General features: G+C 43.0%; 2 pseudogenes across 2 annotated transcripts; one reads left to right on the top strand and one right to left on the bottom strand.

The window, feature by feature from the left end:
• Window positions 1-4,976: 4,976 nt before the first annotated feature.
• Window positions 4,977-16,218, bottom strand: LOC311106003 (cullin-5-like; annotated as a pseudogene). The gene is made up of 19 exons (XR_014615850.1): window positions 16,195-16,218; window positions 15,015-15,124; window positions 14,809-14,908; window positions 14,404-14,579; window positions 14,098-14,239; window positions 13,841-13,986; window positions 13,651-13,731; window positions 13,435-13,528; window positions 13,204-13,334; window positions 12,838-12,945; window positions 12,615-12,679; window positions 12,140-12,272; window positions 11,752-11,883; window positions 11,538-11,661; window positions 11,196-11,371; window positions 10,845-11,006; window positions 10,579-10,697; window positions 8,387-8,510; window positions 4,977-8,182 (listed from the first exon to the last, which is right to left on the bottom strand). The product of XR_014615850.1 is annotated as a cullin-5-like (transcript).
• A 611-nt stretch (window positions 16,219-16,829) lies between these two features.
• LOC311106010 (solute carrier family 35 member F2-like) lies at window positions 16,830-20,715 on the top strand (annotated as a pseudogene). The gene is made up of 8 exons: window positions 16,830-16,945; window positions 17,358-17,533; window positions 17,743-17,870; window positions 18,005-18,164; window positions 18,290-18,447; window positions 18,578-18,630; window positions 19,800-19,954; window positions 20,428-20,715. The product of its transcript is annotated as a solute carrier family 35 member F2-like (transcript).
• The last annotated feature ends 2,424 nt before the right edge of the window (window positions 20,716-23,139 follow it).

Genomic DNA, 23,139 nt, shown 5'->3' with positions numbered 1-23,139 from the left:
GTAACTCATTTACCAATCCAGCCATTTAAATACCAGCATTCATTAAAAAAAATACATATATACTACATATACTAGCTATATATACAGTGGGGGAAAAAAGTATTTAGTCAGCCACCAATTGTGCAAGTTCTTCCACTTAAAAAGATGAGAGAGGCCTGTAATTTTCATCATAGGTACACGTCAACTATGACAGACAAATTGAGATTTTTTTTCTCCAGAAAATCACATTGTAGGATTTTTTATGAATTTATTTGCAAATTATGGTGGAAAATAAGTATTTGGTCACCTACAAACAAGCAAGATTTCTGGCTCTCACAGACCTGTAACTTCTTCTTTAAGAGGCTCCTCTGTCCTCCACTCGTTACCTGTATTAATGGCACCTGTTTGAACTTGTTATCAGTATAAAAGACACCTGTCCACAACCTCAAACAGTCACACTCCAAACTCCACTATGGCCAAGACCAAAGAGCTGTCAAAGGACACCAGAAACAAAATTGTAGACCTGCACCAGGCTGGGAAGACTGAATCTGCAATAGGTAAGCAGCTTGGTTTGAAGAAATCAACTGTGGGAGCAATTATTAGGAAATGGAAGACATACAAGACCACTGATAATCTCCCTCGATCTGGGGCTCCACGCAAGATCTCACCCCGTGGGGTCAAAATGATCACAAGAACGGTGAGCAAAAATCCCAGAACCACACGGGGGGACCTAGTGAATGACCTGCAGAGAGCTGGGACCAAAGTAACAAAGCCTACCATCAGTAACACACTACGCCGCCAGGGACTCAAATCCTGCAGTGCCAGACGTGTCCCCCTGCTTAAGCCAGTACATGTCCAGGCCCGTCTGAAGTTTGCTAGAGTGCATTTGGATGATCCAGAAGAGGATTGGGAGAATGTCATATGGTCAGATGAAACCAAAATAGAACTTTTTGGTAAAAACTCAACTCGTCGTGTTTGGAGGACAAAGAATGCTGAGTTGCATCCAAATAACACCATCCCTACTGTGAAGCATGGGGGTGGAAACATCATGCTTTGGGGCTGTTTTTCTGCAAAGGGACCAGGACGACTGATCCGTGTAAAGGAAAGAATGAATGGGGCCATGTATAGTGAGATTTTGAGTGAAAACCTCCTTCCATCAGCAAGGGCATTGAAGATGAAACGTGGCTGGTTCTTTCAGCATGACAATGATCCCAAACACACCGCCCGGGCAACGAAGGAGTGGCTTCGTAAGAAGCATTTCAAGGTCCTGGAGTGGTCTAGCCAGTCTCCAGATCTCAACCCCATAGAAAATCTTTGGAGGGAGTTGAAAGTCTGTGTTGCCCAGCGACAGCCCCAAAACATCACTGCTCTAGAGGAGATCTGCATGGATGAATGGGCCAAAATACCAGCAACAGTGTGTGAAAACCTTGTGAAGACTTACAGAAAACGTTTGACCTGTGTCATTGCCAACAAAGGGTATATAACAAAGTATTGAGAAACTTTTGTTATTGACCAAATACTTATTTTCCACCATAATTTGCAAATAAATTCATTAAAAATCCTACAATGTGATTTTCTGGATTTCTTTTGTCTGTCATAGTTGACGTGTACCTATGGTGAAAATTACAGGCCTCTCTCATCTTTTTAAGTGGGAGAACTTGCACAATTGGTGGCTGACTAAATACTTTTTTTCCCCAATGTATAAAATACTCCCTTGGCCTAATCAGACTTACAATATTAGCGACACATAGGCCTAAATTACTTCTGAGCCTCCAAAATACCTGCATAGCCATAAACATATCCGTCCTCTGTGTTAGCTAGTTGATCAACTTTATGATTAAGTAATAATAGTTTTTAAAATAATCAACCTTGTTAACATGGACTGAAGGGCATCAAGTCCAGGATTATCGGAGAGCAGAAGCCGAGTGCATCATTTAGGGTCTGTTTGCAGCGGATAAGGAAGTTCCTGCTCTACATCTTCAATTGTGGTGTTGTTGCTTCAAACTGACTGTACACCGATTAATGAAATCTGGTTGAAAGGAGGAGATAGGGAAATTGGCTGGTAAAATTTGCATATTAAAGAATGTGTTAAGTTAGCGTGTGTAGGTGTATATTTAGCAGCTGTAGCGTTAATTTGACGTGTGAAGGACCGCTTGCAGCCATTTATTTAGCACGTTGGACTGCCTGCAAGCATATTTGCACGCGCTTATTTGACGCATGTAGGCATTAACTTAGCGCGTGAAAGTGTTGACTTAACGGGTGAACACGTTAACTTAACGCGTGAATGCGTTAATTTAGCACCTGCACCTGCTTACTTTACACACGTAGCATTAAAAAGTTCGCATTTTGACCACGTGCTTTATGACCTGATCGGCGTTTCATACTGGACAGGTGTAAAGAACACATGTAAAAATGACCATAACAAGCGTTCTAATCACCTGTAAATGCACACTAAACAGGTGTAATGAACACGTGTACAAGTGACCATAACAAGCGTTCTAATCACCTGTAAATGCATACCAAACAGGTGTAATGAGCACGTCTAAAAATGACATTTGACACCTGAAAAAAGCAAGTGAAAAATGATCATAACAAGTGCTAACATCACCTGTAAATGCACACTGGACAGGTGAAAAAATCACGTGAACAAAAAATGACATTTGACACTTAAAAAAAGCAAGTGAAAAATTATCATTACAAGCGTTCAAATCACCTGTAAACGCACACAGGACATTTAATGACATTTGAAAAAAGCAAGTGAAAAATGTGAATTACAAGTGTTACTACGTCTTCAGGGTAAGACGATCTGAACCTTTTGGCTTTCCATATCGTTCTGCCATATGAAATACGAGTGATCGTGTAATCAATGTGTAATAAATACGTTAAAAAATTATGAACGTGTTAAATTGTTATGTGTCATATTCAGGTCCTGATTGGTCAACAACCTTATTTGACACGTCAAATAGTGTTATTTGACGTGTATTTTTTGACACGCAAAGACCCAAACAGCGTTCAATACACTTGCCATGTCGTCTGCCCGTTTCTCTACCTATCTCTTTCCCACATGTCCCTACGGTGTGAGGTATCTGCTATCATAGCAGGTCAATTAAACTTGGCCATTACTAATTATATATATGTCAATGGGCCATCATCACACTATCTTCTGTGCCATAAAGTTTCAGACCAATTGGAAGAGGCCATGGTATGCAAACATACAGGAAGGCTACTATCAAAGTACACTCAAATGTGGAATATATTGCCTGTCCTACACATGTTCATATGTGTTACACGCCATGTCTATAGATACAGTTGAAGTCGGAAGTTTACATACACTTAGGTTGGAGTCATTAAAACTCGTTTTTCAACCACTCCACAAATGTCCTTGTTAACAAACTATAGTTTTGTCAAGTCGGTTAGGACATCTACTTTGTGCATGACACAAGTAATTTTTCCAACAATTGTTTATAGACAGATTATTTCACTTATAATTCACTGTTTCACAATTCTAGTGGGTCAGAAGTTTACATACACTAAGTTGACTGTGGCTTTAAACAGCTTGGAAAATTCCAGAAAATGATGTCATGGCTTTAGAAGCTTCTGATAGGCTAATTGACATAATTTGAGTCAATTAGAGGTGTACCTGTGGATGCATTTCAAGGCCTACCTTCAAACTCAGTGCCTCTTTGCTTAACATCATGGGAAAATCAAAAGAAATCAGCCAAGACCTCAGAATTTTTTTTGTAGACCTCCACAAGTCTGGTTCATCCTGAAGGTACCACGCTCATCTGTACAAACAATAGTACGCAAGTATAAACACCACGGGACCATGCAGCCGTCATACCGCTCAGGAAGGAGACGCGTTCTGTCTCCTAGAGATTAATGTACTTTGGTGCGAAAAGTGAAAATCAATCCCAGAACAACAGCAAAGGACCTTGTGAAGATGCTGGAGGAAACAGGTACAAAAGTATATATATCCACAGTAAAACGAGTCCTATATCGACATAACCTGAAAGGCCGCTCAGCAAGGAAGAAGCCACTGCTCCAAAACCGCCATAAAAAAGCCAGACTACGGTTTGCAACTGCACATGGGGACAAAGATCGTACTTTTTGGAGAAATGTCCTTCGGTCTGATGAAACAAAAATAGAACTGTTTGGCCATAATGACCATCGTTATGTTTGGAGGAAAAAGGGGGTGCTTGCAAGCCGAAGAACACCATCCCAACCGTGAAGCACGGGGTTGGCAGCATCATGCTGTGGGGGTGCTTTGCTGCAGGAGGGTCTGGTGCACTTCACAAAATAGATGGCATCATGAGGAAGGAAAATTATGTGGATATATTGAAGCAACATCTCAAGACATCAGTCAGGAAGTTAAAGCTTGGTCGCAAATGGGTCTTCCAAATGGACAATGACCCCAAGGATACTTCCAAAGTTGTGGCAAAATGGCTTAAGGACAACAAAGTGAAGGTATTGGAGTGGCCATCACAAAGCCCTGACCTCAATCCTATAGCACATTTGTGGGCAGAACTGAAAAAGCATGTGCGAGCAAGGAGGCTTACTAACTTGATTCAGTTACACCAGCTCTGTCAGGAGGAATGGGCCAAAATTTACCCAACTTATTGTGGGAAGCTTGTGGAAGGCTACCCGAAACATTTGACCCAAGTTAAACAATTTAAAGGCAATGCTACCAAATACTAATTGAGTGTATGTAAACTTCTGACCCACTGGGAATGTGATGAAAGAAATAAAAGCTGAAATAAATCAATCATTCTCTCTACTATTATTCTGACATTTCACATTATTAAAATAAAGTAGTGTTCCTAACTGACCTAAGACAGGGAATTTTTACTAGGATTAAGTGTCAGGAATTGTGAAAAACTGAGTTTAAATGTATTTGGCTAAGGTGTATGTAAACTTCTGACTTCAACTGTAAGTACATTTCTGTCTATAGAAAACATCAGAAGACAAAGGAAACCAAGAGCAGTGGAGATGACTGACTCTCTCTTTACAATAGTTTTTATTTGCCAGGAAATAAATTAGACAACAAAAAAAAGTCACAAACAAAAAATAAAAAAAATAATGCAGCACATCAAAGTAGTTGAGTCCGACAGTCAGAATACTCCCATTCAAACAATGTACAGCATTATATCTGTACTCAAAGTAGGGACACACATTCATCTGGTAATGTTATGATTGATAAAACCTAGTTTTTCAAGTTTTCACTCAAGGCTCCAGATATGCAAGTAGGGAAGGAGAGGAAGAGGGAGGGAGAGATACATGTCTTATGATTACCCATCTGTCTACCATCATCATCACAACCACACTTAAACACATTCAACTGAAGCAAGATGTCAGTCTAGTCTCTTGACACAATAAGAGAGAAAAACATGAATTGTTACAACAAGTAATTCAAGTCATAGTTTAATTAATACTGTTCATTTGTTGTTACTCATAGTGACCTAAATTGTGTCATCTTAAAACATTGTTGAACATGGCTAAAATCCAGAGAATAGCTAAGTGTATCAGAGTGAGTTATATTATCAGAGTAACGTAATGTACTTTATGTATCTTAAGAAGAATGCACTAATTGTAAGCCGCTCTGGATAAGAGCGTCTGCTAAATTATTTAAATGTAATAACACTTTGGCTACGTTCCAAATGACACCTTATTCCTTATATAGTGCACTACTTTTGACCAGAGCCCTATTGGCCCTGGTCAAAAGTAGTGCACTAAATAGGAAATAGGGTGTCATTTGGGGGACAGCCTTCTTCTCCAGGTTGTTTTGATGCAACAACTACAGCAGTGATGCGTAACCATTAATTTCAGATACCAGGGAAGGAAGACATGAAAAACAACAATGGTACTAAAACCTGTCTGCCTGCTGGACACAATGTCATTCAGTGGACGATATAACTGCATAAACTGTCAATGATGACATTAACACACACTATTTATTCACAAAGTGATAGATATCCTTCAGAGTAACTGTTCAAAAGTTGAATTAGTCAGTCTGTTGAGAAATGTAACTGGATCACGTGAAGGAGAGCCTCTTATTGCCAACAGTTGACAGGTAGTAGAAGAATTATCCACACATTACATTACCTGATAGAATAAACTATTAACTGTTTTGGCAATAGTCAATGTGTGTACGTGAGTTTCTCATAGGTGTCCTCCACTGTAGAACGGTGGACTATACGGTGCTGGGTAGGTATGTAGCGTGTATGAATTAAACATGGTAGGATTAAGTAAAGCCATGACATCATGACCAAACAATTCATAACTGCTAAATCCCAAGTAATATTTCCATCATCTGACAATCACTTTGTCTTGAGGTGTCTAAATTGATTCCAATGTGGTTGCATTCAATTCAGAGAAAAGAGGATATTGCCACCTAGGCTGCATCCCAAATGGCACCATATTCCCTACATAGGGGCTCTGCTCAAAAGTCGTGCACTATGGGCCCTGGTCAAAAAGAATGCACTATTTAGGGAATAGGGGGCCATTTGGGGCCACATTCATTTCCCACACTACAAAATTATCCCAATGCAAATAGTAAAATTCAAACTAAAAAAAGAGTCAAAGAGGGATAGTGTTATTCAGTCGTCTCATACATTTCATCATGTACCATTACTCCAAATCAATAAGTGACTATGTACACCTAGTAGCCTGCTACAGACCGGACCTATTTATCAAAAACTTGCATACAAACAAACCACATTCTGATACAAATTAAATAAATAAACAAGTCAACCCAACACGCCCCCAATACTTTTCTGCTTCTTCCATCCTCACCCCTCATATCATACTGCAACACACAGTCTTCTGTAAAAGGTGGTGTGTAGGGTACATTAATAGCAACACTGCAGTGCCGTTGCTTTAGCAACATGACCTCTCACCACAGGAAGTGCTCCAGTAGGAGGGGCTCCCTTGATATTGCACTGGAGGAATTTTACTGGGGCACCCTATTCCATATATAGGGAATATAAACAACTTTTTCCTATATAAGGAATTTAACCTACTTTTTGCCCCATAGGGTCAAAAGTAATGCAGTACCTAGGGAATATGGTGGCATTTGGGAAGAAACCTGGGTTATGAACATTCATGACACCCTCTCATGGTCTGACAACAATACACCTGTCATGTCCTGTCCTGCACTGGCTATGGGTGGGGGAGCGCGAGAGGGAGAAAGAAGAGGAAAGGTACAGGAGAATCAAAGATCGCTAGAGAGAATTTGTGACTTCGATCAATTGGACGACGCTGTGCAGCATTTAACAAACGATACACACAACACACAAGTGTTCACAAAAATAAAGATGAGCATTGAAAAGGAGAATGAAAGTGATATATCAAGACATTCAGACACACTGACCTACAAGGTAGGAAACAGAAAAGTGCTGATGTTCTCGTTTGTTCTCACCCAGCGACTGGCTGATATGTGAGGAGCCATGATCCTCTCTGAGAGGTGTGGCAGTTGGGGGGTGGGGGATGGATCTGGAGGGAAACGTGACACACACACACACACACGTGACGGGTCGTCAGATGATTGCAAGACTTCCACAGAGCAGCAAGATGTCGTGGTGCAGACACACATACACACACACATTACATTTGGCAAAATACACTCCTCTCCGTGTCCACTCCATAATGATAAAGACTACTAGTCCGTTAGCCCTCCTGTCTGTCTGTGTGCGGACTGCGTAAGGAGGGAGAGTTTATTTCGTTAATAATGTCACTACTGTGATACTGAGACCGTCAGTCAGCCCCACTGTCCTCCTCCTCCAGGCCCCCGGGGGGCGCCACAGTCTGAAGACTACACCATCTATCTCGTACAACCAACCAACCGGCCCGGCCCACCCCCTCCGGCCACAGAGAGACAGCCTCCTTCTTCTGAAACAACCACTCCTCCCTCCCTCCTCTTCTTGTGTTTCCTCTTCCTCCTGCAGCAGCGAGGGTTCAGCCAGGTCAAGCAGTAGGTAGGTAAGTAGGTGGTTCCAGTCCAGGTAAGGGGGTTCTATGCCATGTAGATAAAGGTGTTGATGTCAGTCTCGTCCCGTTTGATGTATTTGTGTTCGATGAGCCACTCGATCTGTTCCTTGATCATCTTCTTCTGGGGCAGGAACATGTTCTTGAGGATCTCTACCAGCTCTGTCTGTAGCTGGGCATTACTGATCCTCTTCCTCATTTTCATAATCTGGATGATGGCCTCCTGGAGAGGGGTGGGTGGGTCAAACAACGTACAGCATTATATCTTTACTCAACGTTGCCACACATTCAACTGGTATGGTTATGATTGATAAAACCTAGTTTTTCATGTTCTCACTCGAGGCTTAGTGCTCCATTCAAGTATTTGGGGAAAAAAGTGCTGAAACTTCAGGTTCCTCAAGTTGGACCTTTAAATGTGTAACGTTACCTGGGTTCTTAATATTCTCAGCTGGACGATGCCCTCGTTCTCCTCCTCTCTCATTCGCTCCGTGGTCAGCTGCAGTCGACCAATCAGATTAATCTTGCCTCTTTTCTGGACCTTGGAGTTTTTACTAAGAAACAGAGAGACTAAAGAACTCAATATCCCATCAGCAATCACACCTGAAACTGCTCCTCAACATTCCATCCTGGTCCCTAAGTAGGAAACCATGACAACAAAGCTTTCATCAACATTCAAACTTCCCCAAAATGACTGATGAGTTAGAATACATACAGTTACATTAACTAAATAGAACATAGTAAGTCAACAGCGGTTGCAGTGAGGTGCAATTAAGGTTGCAAAACTCTGCCATCTTTCCCAAAAATCCCAGGTTTTTCAGAAATTCCAGATTCCTAGAATCAGGATGGAATAAGCAGGAAAGTCTGGAATGCTCCAATTAGTAATTTTTAGAAATCCTGGGAATGTGGGGAAAGTTACCAGAATTTTGCAACCCTATGTGCATTCAATGCCTTTATTTACAATGAGGGAAAAAAGTATTTGATCCCCTGCTGATTTTGTACGTTTGACCACTGACAAAGACATGATCAGTCTATAATTTTAATGGTAGGTTTATTTGAACAGTGAGAGACAGAATAACAACAACAAAATCCAGAAAAACGCATGTCAAAAATGTTATAAATTGATTTGCATTTTAAATGAGGGAAATAAGTATTTGACCCCTCTGCAAAACATGACTTAGTACTTGGTGGCAAAACCCTTGTTGGCAATCAGAGGTCAGACGTTTCTTGTAGTTGGCCACCAGGTTTGCACACACCTCAGGAGGGATTTTGTCCCACTCCTCTTTGCAGATCTTCTCCAAGTCATTAGGGTTTCGAGGCTGACGTTTGGCAACTCGAACCTTCAGCTCCTTCCACAGATTTTCTATGGGATTAAGGTCTGGAGACTGGCTAGGCCACTCCAGGACCTTAATGTGCTTCTTCTTGAGCCACTCCTTTGTTGCCTTGGCCGTGTGTTTTGGGTCATTGTCATGCTGGAATACCCATCCACGACCCATTTTCAATGCCCTGGCTGAGGAAAGGAGGTTCTCACCCAAGATTTGACGGTACATGGCCCCGTCCATCGTCCCTTTGATGCGGTGAAGTTGTCCTGTCCCCTTAGCAGAAAAACACCCCCAAAGCATAATGTTTCCACCTCCATGTTTGACAGTGGGGATGGTGTTCTTGGGGTCATAGGCAGCATTCCTCCTCCTCCAAACACGGCGAGTTGAGTTGATGCCAAAGAGCTCGATTTTGGTCTCATCTGACCACAACACTTTCACCCAGTTCTCCTCTGAATCATTCAGATGTTCATTGGCAAACTTCAGACGGGCCTGTATATGTGCTTTCTTGAGCAGGGGGACCTTGCGGGCGCTGCAGGATTTCAGTCCTTCACAGCGTAGTGTGTTACCAATTGTTTTCTTGGTGACTATGGTCCCAGCTGCCTTGAGATCATTGACAAGATCCTCCCGTGTAGTTCTAGGCTGATTCCTCACCGTTATCATGATCATTGCAACTCCACGAGGTGAGATCTTGCATGGAGCCCCAGGCCGAGGGAGATTGACAGTTCTTTTGTGTTTATTCCATTTGCAAATAATCGCACCAACTGTTGTCACCTTCTCACCAAGCTGCTTGGTGATGGTCTTGTAGCCCATTCCAGCCTTGTGTAGGTCTACAATCTTGTCCCTGACATCCTTGGAGAGCTCTTTGGTCTTGGCCATGGTGGAGAGTTTGGAATCTGATTGATTGATTGCTTCTGTGGACAGGTGTCTTTTATACAGGTAACAAGCTGAGATTAGGAGCACTCCCTTTAAGAGTGTGCTCCTAATCTCAGCTCGTTACCTATATAAAAGACACCTGGGAGCCAGAAATCTTTCTGATTGAGAGGGGGTCAAATACTTATTTCCCTCATTAAAATGCAAATCAATTTATAACATTTTTGACATGTGTTTTTCTGGATTTTTTTGTTGTTATTCTGTCTCTCACTGTTCAAATAAACCTACCATTAAAATTATAGACTGATCATTTCTTTGTCAGTGGGCAAACGTACAAAATCAGCAGGGTATCAAATACTTTTTTCCCTCACTGTAGCTCAGGGGGCTAACACAGTGTTGTGGGTTCAAAGCTAATGTTTTCGCTATGTACATGAGAGCGAAGTCCTGGTTGACATAGAACAGGGTGCTGTCTGTGAAGTCTTTAGGGGAGGAGACTGAAGGCTCATAGGACAACACCTGTCTCTTCAGCTTAGGGAACGCTACCAGAGACTAGAGACAGAGAAGAGACAGCAGAGAGAGGGAGAGAAAGAGAGGTAATTAGTTTGTTCTCTCAGTCTCTTCTCTGTGTATGAACTGCGTTTATATTGTAATGTTTGCTTTCATTTTTCAATCCCAGAGAGTGTGTGTGTGTGTTACCCAGAGTGTGCGTCGTAGCTCAGCATCGGGCAGCTCAGTGGCCAATTTAAGGTTCTCAAAGCTGATTCGCTCCCGCGGCCGCTGGTTCCAGGCGAATAGGACTGCCAGCTGAAAGGTTGTGACCTCAAGGTCATAATGACCCATTTCGTTCTTGAAGGTGATCTAAACATACACGCCCACACACACAAACACACACACACACCCCCACACACACAGGGGAGAGGAGGGAGATCACTATGCCGTTGGACATGAGGTGATAGTAGTTTTTCCACTGATTATGTTTCTGAGTGTGTGTGCACTGTGTCTGTCTGTCTGTCTGTCTGTCTGTCTGTCTGTGTATCTTCCACTCACGATGCCATTGGACATGAGGTGGTGCCAGTGTAGTTTCCTCCCGCTGTGGTTCCTCTTGTAGAAGTCTTCTACCTCTGGGATCAGATCCTCCAGCTCAGTAGGCAGAGACACAAACACCTTCTCACTGCTCCTCGACCACGCCCCTGCATTCAGGATCTTTATATTCACACTGTCAGCTGAGAGAGAGAGAGAGAGAGAGACAGACAGACAGAGCGTATTAGTGCATTACTATGATACACCAGCAGGAGGAATATTGAGGCTGTGGTTAATAATCACACAAGCTCAGGCCATAGGGTCTGTGTGTTTGTTACCTCGTAGAGCGAGTGTGTGAGTGTCTGTTACCTGGTAGAGCCAGCTTGTTGTGTTTGTGCATTTCCTTGAAGACCTGGTTGAGATCGTCCGATACTTTAATGTCCTGGAACATCCTGGCCAGCTTATTCACATAGTCTGCAGGCATCCCCACCTCCTACCCACACACAGACGACCCAGGGGAAAAAAATAAATCAAAAAGGGGTATAGAGAGAGAGAAAGCATCTGTCTGTGTGTGTGCTCTTACCCTGAGCCACTCCACCATGTTCTCTTCGATCTCGCTGTCGGCTGAGATATCCAGAATCAGTCTTCTGGTCAGGTGGGCTTTATGGTACCTCATAAACACATCCTTATTCTGAACATACTTCAATACCAGCAACTGGGGGGGGGAGAGAGAGCGAAAGAACACATCCTTATTCTGAACATACTTCAACACCAGCAGCTAGAAGGGTTCAGGATGAACAGGATAGAAGACTACGGCTGCATCCCAATTCTACACCCTTCTCCGAAAGTGCCGACTTCCCGTCATGGATTTCACAACAGCCAATGCTTACAACAATCCCAATGCTTTAAAATCCATGAATAAGAGTTTGAGAATCGGGGCTCATTCTACAGTACTAGGTGAGAGTCTTCACCACTTCTTTGAGTTTGAGTTCTATCTCCTCTGAGGTGAGTTTCTTGCTTAGGGTGGTTTTCCTCAGCAGCATGTCACAGTAGTTAGCTAGGAGCTCTGGACACTTAGACTCTGGCTGGGTCTTCAGACCTACCCTGTAGAGAGACACACAGATGAATAGCACATATATAAATATAATTGCTAAAACAGGCATCTACATTCAAGTCACTGGCTGTGTCCCGATTCTCCACCCTTTTTCCGAAGTCTACATGTGCACACTTTCTTGCATGGATTTTACAGTAATGGAAACTACCTCCAGCCAATGGTTACACAAATCATATGCTTTTAAATCCATGATGGGGAGTGTGAAAATGCACCCGTCAGGAAAAGGATGGAGAATCAGGATGCAGCTAATGTTCCGTGATGGGTGGACCAGCAGCCATATTGACACATAACCAAGGAATATAATATAAACATAAAACTCAGGTTTGTCTCACCCTTTCTGTTTGAGTGGCAGCTCTAGTTTAAAGATGGTGGCATCGTTCACTACAGCTTTGTAGGCCTGGAGAGAAACACAGAACTGTCAAACCTCCCGCTCTCCTCTCTCCCCTCACTTTTTTTCTCCTCCTCCATCCATCCCCACCCCCCTTTTCTCTCCACCCCTCCATTCCATCTCCTCCCTTCACCCCCTTTTCTCTCGCTGTATGTGTGTGTGTGTACCTTGTCTCTGGCGGTGAGGAATCGAGGGTCGTCCTGAAAAGCCTCCTTCACCAGTTTACTGAAACGGTTAAACAACATCAGCAGCTGCTCCACGTACTTCTCAGAGTCCTACACACACAGGAATAACAAGAGAAATACAGATATACTAGCTGATTTTGAGTGTGTACATGTTTTACTATACTTGTGAGTACCAGAAGTCCTCACAAGAATAGTAAACCAACTCAAATTCAGAGAAGTGAGGACATTTTAGGCTTAGGGGTTAGAATTAGGGTTAAGGGAAATAGGATTTTCAATGGGAATCAATTGTTGGTCGCCAAAAAGTCCTCACAAGTATAGTAAGACAGATCTGTGTGTGTGTGTACATACAGAAGTGATAGTCTCTGCAGCAGCCACCATATCAGCCAGCCCAGCATTCATGATGTGATCCTCCAGGTCTTTCAGCATGGGCTCTATCCCACTAGGAACCTTATCCATCAGGGAAAACATCAGGTGGAGCTCTGAAGGGGGAAGGACATTAACGTTACACAAAGAAGGACCCTCTTCTACAAACGGTCCCAAGGTTGGTGGGTTACAGTAGTAATGTAACGTGTTACTCACTGTCTGTCTCGTTGCGTTTGATCATGCCAGGACATTCGGCCAGGATGGTTTCTTTAAACGACGTCACCAGAGCGTTCACACAACATTCCATCAGCTGGAGAGAGACATCAGAGACTAACATTGATCTACATGACATCTACATCATCATCTGTTGACTGTGAATATGAGTTAAAACCAGTCTATACAGCCTCATGGGTAAACAGTCTGTCTACTCACTGCTTGGACAGAGTTACATTCACGACGAGTCTCGAGGTATCGAACTGCCCTCTTCTCCTCTTCCCTTAGCTTTGTGTCTGCCTGCAAGACACACGCGATCAGTGAATGTATACACACCCACTGAGATATTGTCACAACAACAACACACTGACACACACACACACACAGACAGAGAGAGAGCAGTCCTTACATATTTCATGTAGTTCTGGACTCCGTTCTGCTGTAGGTATGATGGGGCCTGTGTTCTGTAGAACCTCTCAGTTGAGTCCAGGTAGGCCTTCTCAAAGTTATCTCTGTAGATCTGGAGCTTGTCTTCAGGGTTGGAGCACAGGTTGACTACACACACACACACACACACAGTCAACATACCGAAAACGTACCATGCTTCACCATAACTTCCCATATAAAATGTGTGGATGTTAGCCACTCAGTGTGTGTGTGTCCTACCATATGATTCTCGTACTCCTATAACCAGCTGTGAGTCAAAAGCCTCTCCCAGCCTCTCAGCGTGAACCAGCTTCATAGCACTGTCCTGAAGACGGCTCTTTATGTTGGAGAAGATCGACTCGTTCCATGTGTCCAACATCAACTAGAGGGAGATTCAGAGGGGGACAGAGAGAGGAAAAGCAGAGAGAGTGAGTAAGCAGGATGAGACAATTGATGCATACTATCAAAAGATGAGCATTGTCCATCTCTCCCCTCCCTCATCTTTTCCTTTCCTCCCCCTTTCTCCTCTCATCCCCCTCTCCTCACCTTGCGTACGATGCTGTCCTCAACGTTAGACTCTTGTTGCTGCCCTGCTTCCCCATCAGTGTGATCTCCAGCTGACAGAAGGGTTTGGGCAGGATGTCACACTGCGTGAAGAACTTCCTCCACTCCACAATGTAGGCCTTCAGTAACGCTGTGTCATCCTGGTGACTCAACACACGCTGCCATGGAAACACAGGTCAGAGGTTAGGTCAGAGACAGGTTGCATAGGTAGAGGTCGGGAGTTTAAGAGTAGCCTCTTGCCTGGAAACTGTCATCACTGTACTGGAAAGGTGTGTGTGTGTGTGTGCACGCATGTGCATGTGTGTGTGAAGAACAGCACATTCCAAACTCAAATGTGATTTAAACCCTTACCAAAACCCTTCCCCTGTAACCCACAGTCACACTTACGTTCTGAGCTTGTTTGATGAAGTCTAGAATGTCTTCTTTGAGGGCCTGGTGGATCTTAGCTGGGCCCTTATCATCCCATAGACACACAGCATGGACGTCTCTGCAACACACAATAATAAGCATAGGGTTTTGTGTGTGTGTGTCTGCGGTGCAGTATGTGTCTGTTGTGCAGTTTGGTGTGGTGTGATGCAGTGTGTGTGTCTTACGAGAAGAGGTCGAACCACTGCTGCTTGGTGACAGCCTCCTGTCTCAGCAGCTTGAGAACGATGGGCCTCATCAGGTCCCACTTGTCCTCAAACTGCAAGGAGCCTTTATTCTGGAGAGAGATGATACTACTGTTACTACTCACTACAACTATACTGTTACTACTCAGGGTCATATTCATTAGTGCACACTGTAGAAAATGTTTTGCAACAGAAAATGAAAACAAGCGTTTCTTTTTTGGACAATTTCAAGTAGTCACTCTCTGTTTCGGCATGTTTGCTTCTGTTTCGTACCTAGTGAATATGACCCAGTACGCACTACAACTGTCAAACTGCAACGGAGCATTATTCTGGAAAGAAACTGAAACAAATACTGTTACTACCTATTACTTAGTATCTCAGACTACAGAGAGCCTTTATTCTGCAGAGAGATGACACTACTCACCACCACACTACCTAGAGCCATTCATTCTGGAGAGAGACCGAGAACGAATACTGTTCCTACTTACTAACCCATTACTCAGTAACATGCTACTGTCTAACGCTGTTCAGAATTAAATTATATGTTCACTAGTAGGTTTTTATTCTTTTAAAACATACGTTACAATGGTTCAGTTCGCTAAAATAAATCCTGCTTCAACTAAAACCTTAGCTACATTGTCAACAGTGTAGTTGCACCCAACTCTGATCAATCTGAAGCAGTCAAGACCGTATGTACAGTTAGTTAGCTAGCTAGCTAGTAACACTACCTTGCTGGAGAGCTGTCAAACAGAGCTAATGTTAGCTTGCCAATTCAGCTGATTGTTCCACCACCTGGACAAGCCTGCTACATATTCTCTTGCAGTTTGATGTTGACAGACAACTGTTACTACAATGAACTGTGTATGATATTATTGATGAACTGTCCATTTAAAAGACGAAATGCTTATGCCGGTGACAACTGTATTGCACGTTAGCCAGATGGCTGGCTAGCTAGCTAGCTAGCTAGCTTGTCTTAGCATCCCTTGCTAGCAAGAGAGACATTTCTGTAACCTTAAGTGCAAATAAAACCTGACAAACAGTGTCCGTGGTCGGATTTGTTTTTAACTCCTTCATTAACTTATTTACATCCAGACTATAGGCATCGGGGCGCATAATTAAGTCTTCAAATCCGGATAAAATGCTGACGTGAAGAGACTCTTACCTTTAACAAATTAGACGTCGCCATGTTTCCTCCAATTTGTGCCCTCCTCGCGCAGTCTCGCGAGTGTGTGGTTGGAGGGGATTAGGTAATGTAGCTTTCTATTTAGCACAATAAAAATAGACATATAGATAAAAAAAGGCTAGATAATTGTCCAGTTTAGAGTATTGTGTCATGACATGTTAACTGCATTTTTATGTGCTGCTCTTTGCACTTAAGACACTGCACCAACTTGGATCTTGCAGGTGTTGGAAAATAAATAGAGTAGGCCACAGTTGCCTTGGCTGGGACAGTGCTAAACTTAGCTTTTGACTGCCATGGAACCACTGAGTTTTATTACAGGTCAGTGCATGGTATGTACGTTAGCTATGTGACTGGGAGACAAGTGAGCAACATAGAGAAGGGATATGGGCCCTGTTCGAATCCACACAGCCTTCCTCTCCTTTCCTTAATTAATTAATTCATTCATTCTTTAATTCACCTACCATCTGAAAGCACTAAGTGGTCTTTGCACTTTGATTAGAGAAACTGTTAATCATTCAGCCCAGGCAGCACAGAAGAAATGTAAAATCCTCAGTACAGGCAGCACACAGCAGTATATTCCCCATCCCAGGACCCCACTGTTACAGTGAGACAACATGGCTGAGAAGGACCCAGAGGGGATTATAGCTACAGACCCCAGCGACAATGATGATAGAAAATGTGTTATTATACGGAAGCTTCTGAAGTTCAACCCTAAAGAAGTGTTTACATGGTGAGTCTGTGGGGGGAGAAAACTCAACTCTAAAGAGAGAGAGATGTTATATCAGTGATGATCTGGATCCCATATGGCACCCTATCCTTTATATAGTGCACTACTTTTAACCAGCTCCCTATGGGCTCTGATCGAAAGTAGAGCACTATATAGGGAATATGGTGCCATTTGGGACACATAGTGACATAGTGGAGATGTCCAAAAATGTGTCCACTGTCCAGTAGCCTAGTCTGAGTTGTGTATGTCCCTGGCAGCTAGCATACAGTAGCTTGGACTGAGTTGTGTTGAAACCCTAATGAAGGATATAGGGCCGAAACATGTTGGTTTTACCAATAAAGACGCAGCTTTGTCAACGTCCACTGTCTTCCAAGAGTTGCTGAATTTCCTCTTCACTTATGCTTTGTCCTAACAGGCAGCTGGTGAAGACAGTAGCCATGGGTCAGGGTTTGGCTGCTCTCATCTGCGGCACAGCAGTAACATCCCAGTACCTGGCTTCAGACTACCACGTGGATGCGCCCATGCTCCAGAGCTTTATAAGCTACACACTGCTCTGCCTCACCTACACCACCGCTCTGCTGTTCAGAACAGGTACACACACACACACACACACACACAAATATGCTGCTTTGAAGAACAGGCTGTCTCTCTCTCTCTCTCTCAAACACATACACACACACACACACACCACCCCAGGGCGCTCCTCGTCAGAATAGTACAGTTGTCAACTCTATAAAATGTTATAATTGTGTAGCAGTGCAATAACCTCCAGGCTACCCCCCTCTCCTAACGTACTGTAGGGGATGGCAATATGTTTCCGATTTTGAAGAAGAGGTGGTGGAAGTATCTCCTACTAGGCTTGGTGGACGTCGAGGCTAACTACACAGTGGTTAAAGCTTACCAGTACACTACACTCACCAGTATACAGGTCAGAACTACGAGAGGGTGTGTGTGTGTATGTCTGTATGTATGTTTTTGTGTGTGTGCGAGCTTGCGTGCATGTGTGTATGTGTGTGTGCTGAGTTATGTCCATGTATGTGACTATTCTGGTGTGTCTCACAGCTGCTGGACTGTATTGTGATCCCTGTGTTGATGATACTGTCCTGCTGGTTCCTGAATACGTGCTACAGACCCATCCACTACGTCTCTGTGTGTGTCTGTCTGCTGGGGGTGGGGGCCATGGTGGGAGCTGGTCTACTGGCTGGACGAGACCTAGGATCCAGTAAGAACCCACTCCATTCATTCATTCAATCTCTCAGTTCATATCATAATAAATAGTAACATCTCTTTCCTCATCCTCCTCTCCTCCCTCTCTCCTCTCCTCCCTCTCTCCTCCCTCTCTCCTAGCCTCAGACGTTCTGCTAGGTGATGGCTTGGTCCTGCTCAGTGCCAGTCTATATGCTGTGTCTAACGTTGTGTCAGGAGTACACCGTCAAACACCTCAGCAGAGTGGAGTTCCTAGGCATGGTCGGCCTTTTCGGCACACTCATCAGTGGCATACAGCTGTAAGTGTGTGTGTTTACGTGTGTGCGTGCGCGTGTATCTGCGTGTGGATGTGTGTTGTGTGTGCATGTTCAGGAGAAGGTAGTAGAACGGGAATGTAGTTGATTTGAGTGGTCTGCTGTGCTGCTACAGGGGTGTTCTGGAGCATAACAACGTGGCAAACATCCAATGGGACTGGAGAATCGGTTAGTACCACATAAAACTAAATATATAGGTAGCTGCCAAAATCAAGGAAACGCTTGAGTAAATTAGGGATTCAAAGTATATTGAAAGCAAGTGCTTCCACACGTATGGCTCCTAAGTTAATTAAGCAATTAACTTTCCATCATGCTTAGGGTCATGTATAAAAATGCCCAGTTGCCCATTGTTTTGGCTACCATGACTAGAAGAAGAGATTTCAGTGACTTTGAGAGAGGGTTCTCAAAGGTGCATAGGAGGTTTAAAGGGTGTGTATGTCTCTTATGGGAGATTCTGGAACGGCACCTAACACAGCGTTTTCCACCACCATCACCAAAACACCAAATGATGGAATTTCTCATGGAAGAATGGTGTCGCATCCCTCCAATATAGGTCCAGACACTTGTATAATATATGCTAAGGTGCACTGAAGCTATTGTGGCAGCTCGTGGTGGCCCAACGCCCTATTAAGACACTTTATGTTGGTGTTTCCTTTATTTTGGCAGTTACCTGTATATTTGTTGATATCTTTGTATGATTTTTTTATTGAACAGATAGGACAGTGTGGAAGAAGGAAAGGGTTTGTTACAAAGTAGCTGTGGGTCCGGGATTCGGTAGTGTTAACCACTAGACCACCCCAGGCCACCAGTTATTACCTCTCTCTTAGGGTTACAGAAGTGGTGGTGGCAAGGTTACAGAGAGTACAGAATGGATGCTGTGTCAGCTTGCAGAAGTACAGTTTCCACATACAGCTGTTTGCTGCTCTATATCTTGTGTTTTATGGGAGCTGCAACAGTTGATCTTCCTTGTTAATAATACTTTCTGCCCTGTATAATGATTGTATGTGTTTTCTGTTCAGGCCTATTGTTCTCTGACTACACCCAGTACAGCTGTATGTATGACTAGAGAGAGTAGAAGAGATTAGTACTTTGTTGATTCCAACTTGGGAAATTGTTTGATCACCACAAGCATCATCAACGATTACAAAAGACAAGACAAGGATCAATAATATTCAGATATGAACACATAATAAAATATTAAAAAGACAGATGCACCTTAGGAGCGATAAGAAAAAAACATTAGAAATGCTGTTGTCTGTCATACTCTGGGAAAACAAGCAACAACAATGCATAGTATAGTATGTTCATTTTATCATGTATAATTATTCTCTCCCCAGGCCTGCTGTTTTCTGGCTATGCCCTGTGTATGTACACCCTCTACAGCTGTATGCCCATAGTGGTCAAGAAGACCAGTGCTACAGCAGTCAACCTCTCCCTGCTCACTGCAGACCTCCTCAGCCTCTTCTGTGGCCTGTTTCTCTTTCAATACACGGTTAGTACACACACACACACACACAGCACACACACTGGGGATAGTAGGTACAGTAGGTTGAGCCATTTGACAGCTCAGTTACTGATTGTGTTTCTGAATAGATAAAGAGATGAGTTAATCAATGATTTGATGACTCCAATGATGGATGATATATTAATTGATTGCTGCTATACTATGTCTGTAATCTCTGTCAAACTAGTATAATCTAATCTCTGTGAGATCAAGGAGACAGTAGTGATAAGATCAGTCCCCAGAAACAGAGATAGGAGGATCCATCCCACTAGAGCTGTACTGAACACAGGACACATCTGTCCTTATCTTAAAACATCTTAGTCCTGAAGAGAAATCCCCTGGTCACCATGACCCTGTTCAGTGTGTTGATAATTGTTTTTAATGTGTAATATCCTATGTCCTCATATAGCTCATCTGGTGTGTGAGTGAGTGTGTGTGTGTGTGTGTGTGTGTGTGTGTAGTTCTCAGGTCTGTACATGGTGTCTCTGGTGGTCATCCTGGTGGGCTTCGTCTCCTTCAACGCTGTGGCAACGACCCCTGACCCTGCAGACCCCATCGCCCTCTCCATGGGCTGGGAGGAGGGCAGCTACGAGAACCCTGATGACATCATCAAAGAAGAAGTGGTGGTGGCGGTCTTGGAAGAGAAGGAGGATCAGGAAGAGGAAGAGGGTGAACGCCCATGGGTGTCATGGAATCAGAGAACACAGAATGAGGAGGTACCGGCAGGGGGACAGAGTACCAAGATGTGATCTGATCTACTAGACGAGCACTTCCCAACAGTCTATAGCTGTTAATCTCATTGTCTCCTTTCTTTAATTTGTACCATTCTAACAGATCTACAGATTCACAGGTGTATATATGTACAGTATAGGTGTTTGTATTAGTTGTAATATTTGTCCACTAGTTGACTTGGCAGGAAGAATAATAAATACATGTTTTATTCCACATTCATTGTGGGGTGTGTCAAGTTAATGAGTGAGTCTTCATTGATATCAAACCTGGTTGGAGCATAAACCCAATTAAGCAAGATATTTTCACATGAAGAATGTTATGTGCAGGGCTCAATGCCTGCAACATTACCTGATTCAATTATTATTATTTGAGACAACAAAACAAAAAACAATCGAAGAATGGGTCCCTCCTTTTTTTAATGAAGACAGTTGAAATACTTGATACTTGAAATCTTTGGAATGAGGTCGCAAGTTGAGTATTTTCACGTCATATCCTCGCGTGGCTTCAATCTTCCGGTAGGTAGAGAGCTGTCCGTGGTGCTGAAACCGTTAGTAGCACGCGCACAACATTGTTTACAAACATCGGATCTGATCAGCTCATCAAATCTATGGACAGAAAACGTTTGTTTTTCCCGAGCTAGTGCTAGTCAAATACTTTATTATTAACAGTTAGCGAACTAATAGTCTGCTTTGTGATTCACTATGTCTATGATGCTAAACAAGGCACGGAAGCAATGCTACTGAACTGCTTTGGGACAGAAAATAAGTGACATGTAGACACCTCCTCCGTGTGTTTACAGACAGGTGAGATATAACAAGGTAGACTGCATGCAATAGTTTTTCTTAACCTTCTCCCTCTGTCAATCTTCCATCTCTTTCCCTGACTCCTAAACTGTCAAACCAGCTCCACAGTAATGATCTATACACAGACTACTAGGCTATAGAGCTTTCACAGGCCCCATATGGAAAATAATTATGAAAATCAAATAAGAATCTTGTACAGCAGAATAACATAATTTGTACAAACATCTACGAATTACTCTAATAAGGATCTGGTAAGATTTTGTATGTTTTTCCTTATATGTCAGTGCTGTATTTGTATATGTGTTAACTTAAATGCATTTTATGACATACACCACAATAATGTATTCAATTGTGTATTTCCTAAAAAGATATGGTAAGACATACAGTACCAGTCAAAAGTTTGGACATACCTACTCAATCAAGGGTTTTTCTTTATTTTTTACATTTTTTGACATTGTAGAATAATAGTGAAGACATCACAACTATGAAATAACACATATGGAATCATGTAGTAACCAAAACAGTGTTCAACAAATCAAAATATATTTTATATTTGAGATTCTTCAAATAGTCACCCTTTGCCTTGAAGACAGCTTTGCACACTCTTGGCATTTTCTCAACCAGCTTCATGGGGTAGTCACCTGGAATGCATTTCAATTAACAGGTGTGCCTTCTTAAAAGTTAATTTGTGGAATTTCTTTCCTTCTTAATGCGTTTGAGCCAGTCAGTTGTGTTGTGACAAGGTAGGGGGGTATACAGGTATACTATTTGGTAAAAGACCAAGTCCATATTATGGCAAGAACAGCTCAAATAAGCAAAGAGAAAGGACAGTCCATCATTACTTTAAGACATGAAGGTCAGTCAATACGGAACATTTCAAGAACTTTGAACGTTTCTTCAAGTGCAGTCGCAAAAACCATCAAGTGCTATGATGAAATTGGCTCTCATGAGGACCGCCACAGGAATGGAAGACCCAGAGTTACCTCTGCTGCAGAGGATAAGTTCATTAGAGTTACCAGCTTCAGAAATTGCAGCCCAAATAAATGCTTCACAGCGTTCAAGTCACAGACACATCTCAACATCAACTGTTCAGAGGGGACTGTGTGAATCAGGCCTTTGTGGTCGAATTGCTGCAAAGAAACCACTACATAAGGACACCAATAATAAGAAGAGACCTGCTTGGGCCAAGAAACACGAGCAATGGACATTAGACCGGTGGAAATGTGTTCTTTGGTCTGGAATCCAAATTGGAGATTTTTGGTTCCAACCGCCGTGTCTTTGTGAGACACGGTGTGGGTGAACGGATGATCTCCGCATGTGTATTTCCCACTGTAAAGCATGGAGGAGGAGGTGTTATGGTTTGGGGGTGTTTTGCTGGTGATTTATTTAGAATTCAAGGCACACTTAACCAGCATGGCTACCACAGCATTCTGCAGCGATACGCCTTCCCATCTGGTTTGGGCTTAGTGGACTATCATTTGTTTTTCAACAGGACAATGACCCGACACACCTCCAGCCTGTGTAAGGACTATTTTACCAAGAAGGAGAGTGATGGAGTGCTGCATCAGATGACCTGGCCTCCACAATCCCCCGACCTCAACCCAATTGAGATGGTTTGGGATGAGTCGGACCGCAGAG

Source organism: Coregonus lavaretus (assembly GCF_964263955.1).
Source record: "Coregonus lavaretus genome assembly, chromosome: 30".
Taxonomy (NCBI): Eukaryota; Metazoa; Chordata; class Actinopteri; order Salmoniformes; family Salmonidae; genus Coregonus; species Coregonus lavaretus.
Note: the sequence above shows the minus strand (reverse complement) of the source record. Positions and strands in the feature narration are given on the sequence as shown.